The sequence below is a fragment of the Castanea sativa genome, chromosome 6 (genome assembly GCF_040712315.1).
Source record: "Castanea sativa cultivar Marrone di Chiusa Pesio chromosome 6, ASM4071231v1".
In the NCBI taxonomy this organism is placed as follows: Eukaryota; Viridiplantae; Streptophyta; class Magnoliopsida; order Fagales; family Fagaceae; genus Castanea; species Castanea sativa.
In genome coordinates this window covers 47,278,860-47,290,981 of record NC_134018.1, presented here as the reverse complement: position 1 = coordinate 47,290,981, position 12,122 = coordinate 47,278,860, and the positions used below count along the sequence as shown (strand labels likewise).

Sequence of the window (12,122 nt, the reverse complement as noted above, 5' to 3'; positions counted from 1 at the left end):
ACTTATTTTATATGTAGTATTTTGTTGAATATGAAATAACGTCGAGTTTCATTCTGATAGATGTGTTGAAATGTTTAAGAAATACTTATTTTATATGTAGTATTTTGTTGAATATAAAATAGATGTTAGTTTTTATTTTCATAAAAAAATTTGTTTTAAGCTTTGGCCCTCCTCAAGTTCGAATCCTAGTTCCGTCCCTGGACAAGTTGAGGTTGGACATAAAAATGACAAACCATAAATCAAGTAATAAATTTCGAGCCAAGGGCAAATTACTAATAACTAGCAAGAAAATAATTGAGTCAAAGGTTTGGAAAAATAAAGTAGAATAATTGAGAGGTGTTGCTGAATTTATTTCTGTTTTTATCTATAAATTCTCTCAATAATGGTATCGCAGATGCTCTGAGGTGTTTCCAGCTTGTCCGCATGCTCTTCTGAATCCACGAGCTGGAGGCCATCTAACCATTCAATTGCCTGTTCAATAGCAACTCTAAGTTTTTTTCTTACCTGTAGGGGCAAGCTTGGCACCAATCTTCTCGTCATTGATAGTATTCCTTATGTTGTGGGTATAGTTCTCCAAAGCATCCTTAGCCTTGACCTTCCTCATGTGTTCATCATCATAAGCCTTGTATATCTCTGAATCCTGGACCATCCTGTCAATCTCTTTACTGGACAGTCTTGACTCATCATTAGCGATGGTGATATTCCTCATTACACCAGTGGTCATCTCCTTAGCAGAAACATTCAAGATACCATTAGTGTCAATATTAAAACAAACTTTTATGGTAGCAACACCCCTAGGCCGCTGGGCGCTGGAGAAAAAAACAAGACCGTTTTCAAAGACCCTTTCTTTAGAACAAAACTTCAAAGAGAACCAAAATGAAGTAGAAGAATGAAAGACAGTTGTCGGAAATTAAAAATGTTGACGATGGTCTCCTTTATATGCTCAAGGCAGAGGCTAGAAAAAGGCGGAGGCTTCTACAAAACCAAAACCATGTACTACTACTACAGTACTATTTACTGGATGAAGGAAAAAGGCTGAGATAAAAATCTCTTACTAAAAATTGTTGTTTGAATAATAAAAAGCTGTTTTCAGTGTTTAAATAATAAAAACTATTGTTTGAACTATCATACTAAATAGGCTCTTAGTATTGAAAGATTGACGCAATAATCAAGTCTTAAATTATGAACTTATCATTTGAAACACCCAAGCCCGGCCCAAGATCTAAGCCGCTTCCCACTACCCAAATTGGACCATCCTAGAGCTACTACAAATTGTAAAATGAAATAAGACTTATTTTTTGTTAATTTGTTTTAAGGCTGAAATATCATTTTCGTCCTATATTTTAGGGTTACAGACTTACGGTTAATTTGGTCACACATTTTGGTAACAATCAATTTAGTCACTGTTACACTTGATGTTGATGTGGCTAAAATAATAATGTTAAAAATTTTAAATAAATATACAAAAATGCTATCTCAGATCAAAAATTCAATATTCAAAAAATATACATAGCAAAAAGACACCAAAAAAAAAAATTAAGATCAATTTCTTGTATTTTCTTATTTTAAGTGGATAAAGTGTGCATTCTCATAGTTTAGGAGGGTGTGTGTAAAAAAAAAGCATAATTGAGGGGGGTAAGTCATATGTTTTCTCATAATTTAGGAAATAAGTGTAAAATGGGGTGTAATTTAAGGTAGTAAAGTGTAATTTCTCCTTAGAGTTACAAAGAGTGCTAAACTATCTTTGTTGAAATTAATTAAATCCATGCTTTCTTTTTAATAAAGCAACCCAATACCAAGTAAATCTTAATTAAATTAGGTTTATTTTCTTGACAAATAATAATTAATTAGATATGTTATTTTATATGAATTCTCCAATTTAACTTTTTATTCAATAACAATGTATCATATACATATATATATATATATATATATATATATATATATATATATATATATATATATATTGTCTAACTTTTTTGTTATATATATTGCATAAGTTAATGACTAGTGGTATGTTATTTGACTTATTTCCAACTATACTAAGGACAAGTTTTTTCATAACCTCTCTCACAATATGTTAAATTAATAAGTTGTACTTGGAGCAATAATACTTTCACATGAGTCTACCATTAATTTTATTTTTATTGTACGAATCACAATATCACACATTTTTTAAAATTTTGGTATCTCTAAAATTATTGAATTTTGCAAAAGCACAAAAAGGTAATTTGCAGTTTGTACAATTTGTTTCATGATTTTCACTGGCACTCACAAAACTTCCAAAATGACAATATTTAGGAGACTGAAATTAGCACCACTATACTTGTCCTAGGCCTCCCATCAAGCCTGATGGGCAATCAAGAAGCATTGATTTGGGAGTGTTGGTTGGAATGAAGGACTATCATAGAGCAAGGAAGAGAAGGGAAGAGTCTTACGATTAGGTTTTGAGGAGATGATTATTCTAACCTCTAATGTTTAGGTCTGAGGAGGGACAATACTTAAAAACCAATTAATTATTAATTAAGAAACTAAAAACCAAATAAGCTTCCTTACACTTACCTCTTCAATATTTTTCTGTCTCCAAAGGTTAAAATTTGGCTCTTTCTCGTTGAGCATAAAAGTAAAAGCTACTTATCCAGGCAATGAGAATTAGATTTGTATGAGTTGAATTGTAGGGTTTGGCTGGGATGAGCAGAGAAAAGGAAGAGAGATGAGCAAAAAAAAAACATTTAAGAGAGGTAAGGTATTAGCAGGTTTGCATTTGAGAAAACCTAAAATGCTTGGCTTTTAAAACTATAATAAAAAAATATTGGTGAAAATAATTTTAAATGAATAATGATGTGGAAAATTGTTTTTAAAAAAATGATAATGATGTGGCAAGCTTTGGAAAGGTTAACAAAAAGTCAAAGGCTTCTATGCAGTCATCAGCCCATTACCATTGGGCTCAAGTGGTACAGGTTGGATAATGACTTCATAGCAGGCCTATCCTCTAATGCTTGGTAGGCTTAGTCAAGGCCCGTTCGAGACTTGGGGCCCTACTTGCTCAGGTGCATCTCAGGATACGTTGGTAATGCCTTAGGGGACATTGCCGCCAAGCAACATTTAGCATCTAACACGAGTCCCAACGTCTGAATTCATGTTTCCAAAGTGGGGCCCTCCTTTGTCAGGAGTAATCTAAACGAGCCCTACCCGCACGAGAATTGCTAAAAAGCAATCATTGCTAACCCACTAAAGGAAGGCTATAAATAGGAGAAAGGCAAGAGAGAAAGGGATTAGACACTGGAGGGTAGAGAACCAACAAAGAGTGAGAGATAGAAAGAACCGGCTCAAAAGCTAGATTGCTCAGTTAGCCCAATCAGCTACTCCCTCCTTCTTTTTCTTTGTTGTCTCCCAATCTATTTAGTTCCCCCTCTCTATGATATAGTGAAGAAAAAAACTCTATGAAGAAGTTGTTATATATGTGGTATAATTAAATGGTTTTGAATTTGCTGAAGAATAGGTAAAAGAATCATAACAGGAACAAAAGCAATCACCATCTCTATTTTTTGGGGATAAAAATTTATCATCTCTCAACTGGTGCTACATGATCCAATCTTCAATCTCTCAAATTACCATCTCTCTGTCATTTAAATGTTGGAATTTGGTGGATTGTTAGGTTCAATTAAGCAATATTTTTGCTGCACAATTTAGTTAGGCAATAATACTTATTAGAACACACAACAAGAAAATAGTAATGTTAGGCGCCTTTCTTCTTTTGTGAGAATCAACAATTTAGTTAGACCTACCACAATTAATTGGCTTGAATTAGACTAATTAGTTTATCAAAGTTTTACAATACAAGCGGATGGCAATATATAGAAACAAAATGACATAAGATAACGGGCAAATGAGAAACAAGGTAGGTGTCCATCAAGAAAGGTTCATTACTTACATTTTCTTTCTTGCGTTAAAACTGTGAAATATTTATTTAAATTAAAATCTTATTAATGCAATCTGTTATTCTGTATATTGCACTCTACATTTTGTATGTATCAGTATAGTGTATAATTTTTTAAAAATATCTGGCTAACAGTAAGTATAACTGACATATTGACAGTAAGTGTTGGCATGTGAGTATATTCCCTTATCTCATCCTCCTTCCCTTATATATATGTTTGTGTGTGTGTGTGTGTGTGTGTGTGTGTGTGTGTGTGTTTGTGCTTCTCAAAAAAAAAAAAAAAAAAGAGGACATGTTGATGGTCTAATTTTGAAATCATTATCAATGAAATAGATATCAACCATTTTTTAAAATAAATATATAAATAAATAATCTTGAAATCAATTCTTTTTTTCAACTATTCCAATTGTTTGGGTGTCAAATAACACATTCATAATAATAAGCATGAGCCGAGAGCCTTTAGTTCAACTAGTTGGCACCTGGTATATCCATGAAATCCAAGATTCAAATCTTCTCTCTTCTTTGTAACAATTGAATTATCAATAATAAACCACCTCATTCTCTCTACTTTTGAATATTTACCCATGTAAGCATAGATAACGGCCTAGTATTATGTTATTGTGTAATTATTCAATACACCCGAAGCACAATAAATGCATGCTCTCCCTCTCACATGAATAGTAAATCACAATATGATTTTTTTTTTTTTTTTTTTGGAGATAAATCTCAACATGAATTTAATTAGTGGAACTTACTTTTTTTTTTTTAACTTGGTTAGAAATTCCTAAATATAAAACTAGGGAGCAAGAAATTATTGTGCTCTAGGATCACTGAATGATAATTATCCGTTATTAATGCTAAGGCCAAACATTTTTTAAATTTCAATTGTTTTCACCCTTCTATGTGATAAGTTGTGATTGAAGTAATAATATTTTTACGCATACACATTATAACAATCCACAGTAGCCATTGTGAAAATTTTGTTCCTAAACTAATCACCCATTTGGTATTAATGTAGGAAGTAGAACTTTAGCTGTCAAAGTTTAGTAACAGAGCTTTTTGTGCTAAAGAGTTCTAACTAAAAGGAGTTTTAGCATTTGGAGCAATATTAAAATACTTTAAAGTTGTTGAAAGCTATTTGGTAATCAATTGCTAAAAAAGATTTTAGACACGAGCAAGAAAACGCTAAAACAAAATGTAAAAATATTACCACTGGGGACATAGTTTGAACTTTTTTTTTTTTTTTGGTAGAAAGGGGAGATATATAAGAACTTATGTGGCTAGTGCCACAACATTACAAATACGGTTCTTGGTCAAGCCCAACTTGTCAAAACGCATAGAGTTTACAATAGAGAGGGGAGGGGAATCAAAAGTGACAAAATCATCCTCCACGACTGCTCCTGCTCTAGCTAGGGCACCAGACAGTTTGAACTTTGAACCATTACATCTGTTGCATTAATAGGGTGCTACGACGAACTCTTTAACTATCACCTTTTTTGTTGAATGGGACTGCAAATACGCTTGAGCCATTTCAACTTGTCCTGATATGGTTTTAAATCCATGACCTTGCTGTCATCTAACGACCATTGAATCACCTGTTCAACAGCATTTTTAATCTCTTTCCGAACTGTACGGCTAAGCCTGGCACAAATATTCTCATCATTGACAGCATTCTTCATTTTGTAGGCATAGAAGGCGTTTGGATCCAAGTCTACACGTCCACGTCCGCGTTTTGCTTCTTTTTTTTCTTTTTCTTTTTTTTTTTTTTAACCCAGCCGCAAGGTTTGACTTTTCGGCCATAAACAGTGTACAAATGCACTGTTTATGGGTTCCACAAATTTTACTTTTCAGCAACTTTTTCATTAAAAATGGGTCCTACGGTACTATTCACACATTTAAAAATTATTTTGCTACAATGTTTTCAGTTTTCAGTTTCAGCAAAATAAGTTCTATCCAAACGGACTCATAGTCCTCCAAATCTAACTTAGCCTTAACCTTCTTCATGTGATAATCATCATCAGCCTTGTATCTCTTTGCACCCTGGACCATCCTCTCAATTCTATTTTTGGACAGTCTCCGCTTATCATTGGTAATAGTGATCTTCCTTTTCACACCAGTGGTTTTCTCCTCCGCAGAAACATTCAAGATACCATCAATGTCAAGATCAAAACAAGCTATTACCTTAGCAACACCCCTGGGTGCTGGAGTAACAGGAATCCTAAATTTTCCCAACAAGTTGTTGTCACAAGATTTTGCGCTCTCACCCTCATAAACCAAGAATTCTTCAGAAGCCTGGTTATAAAGCACAGTGTAGAATTCACCCTTCTTCTTGGTGGGAATGGTGGTATTCCTTGGAATCAAACAGACATCACCTGTCCATTAGTCCCTATACCAAGGGACAGAGGAGTGACATCAAAGAGTATAATGTCTTAAATTTTCTCATTACCCCTTCCAGTTAAGATTGCAGTTTGAACAGCAGCTCCATAAGCCACAGCCTCATCTGGATTTATGCTCTTGCAGAGCTCCTTCCCATCAAAGAAGTCCTGTAACAGCTGCTGCACCTTGGGGATTCTGGAAGAACCACCCGTGAGAACAACATCATGGATGCAACTCTTGTCTATCTTAGCGTCGGCCAAACACTTTTCCACAGGCTCGATACACTTCCTGAACAAATCCATGTTGAGTTCCGCAAATTTGGCACAGTTAATAGTTGAAAAGAAATCAATACCATTATATAAACAATCAACTTCAATGGTAGTCTCAATTGCAGAAGAAAGAATCCTCTTTGCATTCTCACAAGCAGTTCTTAACCTCCTAAGAGCTCTGGAATCTCCACAAATATCCACCTTATGCTGCCTCTTAAATATTTCAACAAAGTACTTTAACATTCTGTTATCAAAGTCCTCACCTCCAAGGTGAGTATCTCCAGCAACGGCCTTCGCTTCGAAGACGCCCTTCTCAATGGTAAGTAGTGAGACATCAACAGTACCACCACCTACATCAAAAATCAACACATTTTTCTTAACAATGCAGCCAGACTTCTCAAGACCATATGCAAGGGCTGCAGCAGTTGGTTCATTGATTATACTAAGGACATTCAAGCATGCAATTCCTCCAGCATCCTTGTGGCCTTGCGCTGGGAGTCATTGAAGTAGGCTGGGACAGCAACAACCGCATTCTTCACAGTTGTGCCCAGGTTGGCTTCAGCCATCTCACGCATCTTTTTGAGCACCATAGATGAGATTTCCTCAGCAGCAAAACACTTCTCTTCACCCAAGGGCAGAGCCAAAACTTGCTGTCAGGGGCGGAGCCAAAACTTGCTGTCAAGGGGGCGGTTTTATTGTTAGTTATATGGAGTGGCTTCAGCTTTTGGCTCTATTACTTAGCCGGCAAAGGTTTTTTTTTTTTTTTTTTTTTTTTTGTAGAGTGTGTCTTTTGTTGGTAAGAACAAAATTATTTTGTTTAAAATTTTTTAAAGGGCTAAGTTGTTTGTTTTTTATAAAATTGGTTGATTAGTCTCAATTTTTTTTTAGCTTTGCTACTGCCTATTGGTAATTTTTGTTGTTGAGCTAATATTTTGGGCTTATATATATATATATATTTTTGGATGTTAAATCTATAAATTTTTTTATGGACTTTAAAATGAGAAAAATACTATATTTACAAATTTTTTTACAAATATTTGTTGTGATTAGTGGTTATTAATAAGTAAAAAAGTGATGTAAGTGGTGGACTCATATGCAAATTAATAAGAATTTGCTACCTCAGTAGTCTGTAAAAAAGTTTGTAATCGTAGCATTTTTCTTATAATGATCAATAAGGGGGACAAAATGTTTTTTTATTGAACAAAATTGATAAAATTAGTACCTAAATATATAGTTATATAATTATATTATTTTTTTTAACAAAAAAAATTAGGGGGGTAGTCCATGAATGGCTCCGTCCATGTCTTCACCCTTATAGTTGACCACAATCATAGGCTTATCACTAGGACCTTCAATGACCTTAAATGGCCAAAGGTTGATATCACTTTGAACCAAGGGATCACTAAATCTCCTACCAATCCACCGTTTTGCATCTGCAATACAATACCCTTTTAAGAAAGAGACACTTCAAATAGAAGTGGAAAAATTATAAAACAACAATGAAGCAGAAGAGCCAGGAGGTCGTGTTTACTACAGCAATTGAATTTAGATGTTGGAGTTTAGGCTTCTGCTGTACTCTTTTTTTCCTGATTTAATAGAATTGAGATTTCCTTCAAAAAATAGAGAGACACAAGAACCAGAAATTAAGTATTCATTCTTTGTTGACAACTATATTTAATTCGTGAATTAAAGGAATGGAAGAGGACATTTTGCAGTTCACATCATAAGACTCATAAAATCAAGGGATATATAGGAAACGAAAAAAAAAAAAAACTTGGCACATTAAGCTACTCTTGATAACATTGTAATTTCACTTTAAAATTTTAAATTTGATCAGAGCTGATTATACACAAGTTAGGAAATTTTTAAACGGAGAACTTGTATTAAAATCTTGACTTACAATTGCTGAAAAGACTTAATAATTGATGCATATAATAGAGAACTTTAATTAAAATCTTGATAATTACAATTAGTGAAGCGAAAAGACTTCATAAGTAATGCATATAATGGAGAAAGTTAGTAGTTCTTTAGGAAGAGTAGACACTTCATTTGAGGTGTCGTGCTTCCTAAAGAAAGGCTAATTTTTTTTTAAAATTGTTGCGTCATCATATAGTACCCATATCCATACCCTTCCTAGTTAGTTCTTTACTTCTTTAAATCATTTTTACTATTGAAGTTGTGAATCATATTAATAACATTCTTAAAGTGATTTAAGTGGAGGAAATTATATCTTCTACTATGAACTAAGGGGGAAAAAAACCATCTTTTGGCTAAGAAGATGGTTTTTTTTCCTCAAAATTATAATCCGTGTAAAAGCAAGAGAGCCAAGAGGACAGGATATATAGACAAACGCAATATATAATATATGACTGCCAAGAGTATACATTGATGTTGGTAAGAAAAAACCAAGTTTTTAACTTCTGTTTTTTCCTTTTTTTTTCAAAAAGAAAATTAAAAAAGAAGCAATTTTTTTTAAGATTACCGGAAACGGAGTTGGTGGGGTTCCTGGCGACCTGGTTCTTGGCGGCATCACCTACCAAGCGCTGCATCAGAGTGAAAGCAACATAGGAGGGAGTGGTCCTGTTACCTTGATCATTCACTATTATCTCTACTCTTTCATTTTTCCACACTGCCACACACGAGTAAGTTGTACCCAGATCAATCCCAATTGCCGAACCCTTTGTATGGTCGGCCATTGTAGTCTCGACAAGAAGCTCAAGAGACTTTTGTAAATTGAAACTAAATAAGTAGAAGAAAGTAGACTCTAAAGAGTGTCTGAGACACTTTGGCAATGGAAGGTTGAAGTACTATATAGGTATAGGTATGTATATATATGCCTTAACCTCGAAAAATTGTAATATGTAATGAGTCTTGCAATTAAAAGAATTTATTAGATACTTTCATACTTTTGGAGTATGTAGTGAGCCTCATGGTAGGTGAAACCATCCTTACGTGAGAAGGAATGAGTATATTTTCGGACTACCCAATAATAACCTATAATTAAAATACATATATAGATAATGCGTTAATTGCACTAAATAATAATACATACTGTTCACCCAAAAAACATATATATATATATATATATATATATATATATATATATATAATCACAAAGAAAAAGTAGATAAAGAAGGTTCAAGCATCAGCAGCAGCAGGAGGGAGAGCACTCGCAAGAGCATCGTCCTCAGGAGCCGTGGGCCCAGGCTTCGTCAACTGCCATTTCCTTGTCCACCTCTTCCAAATCCAGATACTCTAGATCCACTCCAATGGGGTGCTTGGCAAGGTACCGCCTCAGGAGCTCAAAACTCTTGAAGTACCAACTGAAGAGGACGGTGTTGTACTCCTCCGTCGCCTGAGAGGCCTCCACGAACTTAGCAGCAATCATCTTGAGGTTTTCCTTCATGGCCAAAAGCTGCCCATCCTTCTCCGAGACTAACTGTTTCTCCACCCTCAGCTAGTCAGAGAGGCCCTTAACCTGCTCCTTGACGGTGTTAGCCTCACCCATAACAGTAATCAGTTCCTTCTTTAGTTTAGAGTTTTCTGCCTCCAAAACCTCCACCCGGGATGCCGCTGACACCACCTTCGCCTCCTGGGTAAGGAACTCTGAGGTGATGTGAAGGATCTCCCCCAACACCTGCAAAAAAAAAGAAGAAAAGAGGAACTAGACCTCAAGACAATGCAAAAAAAAAATGATAAATTTGCACAAGTACACTACCTGGACGAGCTTGTGGAGATAATGACCCACAACCTCATTGGGAGATGTGCCCAAGAACACTTTCATCTCCTCAGCAATATATGTCTCTTGCGCCCTTGCTAGCGCGACCCCAACATCATCCCAAACACTGGACGAATGAAAGTCAGCTTTATCCTTCCCCTTGTTACCAGCCCGCGACCTCTTTCGTTGGGGGATGATCTCTTCGACCGAGGTAGCCGGGGAGGCTGTCCTCGACGTCTCAGTCCTGGGAGTGGTTGGGGTACCTGGAGTGATGGAGGCTCCCTTATCCATCACACGCACAGCCCTGGTCCCAATGTTGGAAAAGGGCTCATTCCTCTTGGCCCTCATTCGTGAGTACATCCCCTGATTAAACTTCATCGTCATCCCTGCAAAATAAAAACACTTGTAAAAAATAAGAGAGAGAGAAGGAAGAAAGGTGCTAAAAGGTCAACATGGATGAACTCAAGAAACACTTACTCTTCTTTTGTTCAATTTCTATATTACGCAAGACGAAGGCAGAAGACTCCGGACCAAGACAGTGAAAAGCTAGAGTCCGCAAGTCAACAAGATCGTCAAAATCTTCTATCGTCCTCTCATACTCGATGGCCGCTTCAACACGCTGCCTATATCTGCTTTTAAGCTTTGGCCGACTCTTAACTGTACATGAAATAGTAGGCAAGAAAGTTAGTAATGACAAAATGTGAGCCAAAAAGAAAAAATAATAAATTGATAATGCTAACAAAGGACTGGTGGAAAGTTGACGCACCTAGACTCGGGGTTCCCCACCGACAGAGCAACCTAGGGACGTCTCCCCAAACCTCACCTAAGGGATCTCCCACTCATCCCCGGAGACGAAAAAGAAACGGGACTTCCAGTATCGGAACAACGAGGGCAAGTCCCTGACGATCCTAGCTTCCCTGACCCAAGGCACTAGCTTGTAGTACCCGTACTCCTTGGACTCTTTCAAACGATACAAGTAGGCAAGTTCGTCCACCTTAATCATATCTCTGTTGGTAGTAACCAGCCATATCTCCATGCAGCTGACCACTATCCTCTAGGAGTTGGGCATAAGCTGCCCAAGAGCAATCTTGAAATGGTTTAAAAGCTCTATGATAAAGGGATGGACCGAGAATCTGAGCCCGTTCAAGAAGGCAACCTCGTAGAAGCATACCTCTCCAGGCAAGAAGTGGCAAGGTCGTTTATCCTCATGAGGAAGACGAACCCTAACCCTATCAAGGAATTGGAATCTACCCCTAAATCTGGAGAGCGTCTCACCGTCTAAACCACACGCCTCCCCAAGGGCATGAAAGCCCTAACCTCACGAAGTACGAAAACGACGGTATCTTCCTCCACTGGGTCATCACTAGACGACAACACGGTCTCAAGCTCACTTGACCTCACCTCAGACATTGTCCCTCGTTCTCTCACCAAACCTTCAAACCAATCAATTGATTAACAAAGCAAGGGGAGAAGGTCACCCAACACAATGCCTAAACTACTACCCTCAAAAACAAAATTCTCAACTAAGGGAAAAAAGGCACGAGAGGCACCTAAAGAAACCCCCAAGCGCACAAAAAAGAAGGAAACTGAAGGGGCAAGATACCCTAACCTCAAAGCTACTGACCATGAAAACCAGAAAACGGGGGAGGAAAAGAAGAATCTTAAAGAAAAAAAGGGGGAGAAAAAAATTAGAAATCAAACACCATTCACTCAACACCATAAAAAAGCAAGGGAAAAGATAGAAGATAAGCGAAAGGAGCATCCATGGAATGCAGAGGCTCAAACCACAAAACGTGAAGAAACTTGAGGAGAATCGCAG

The 12,122-nt window shown here is 36.5% G+C and overlaps 1 pseudogene; it reads right to left on the bottom strand.

Annotated features, from left to right (window-relative positions):
* Positions 1 to 360: 360 nt before the first annotated feature.
* Positions 361 to 9,281, bottom strand: LOC142637845 (heat shock 70 kDa protein 1-like; annotated as a pseudogene).
* Between the last annotated feature and the right edge of the window lie 2,841 nt (positions 9,282 to 12,122).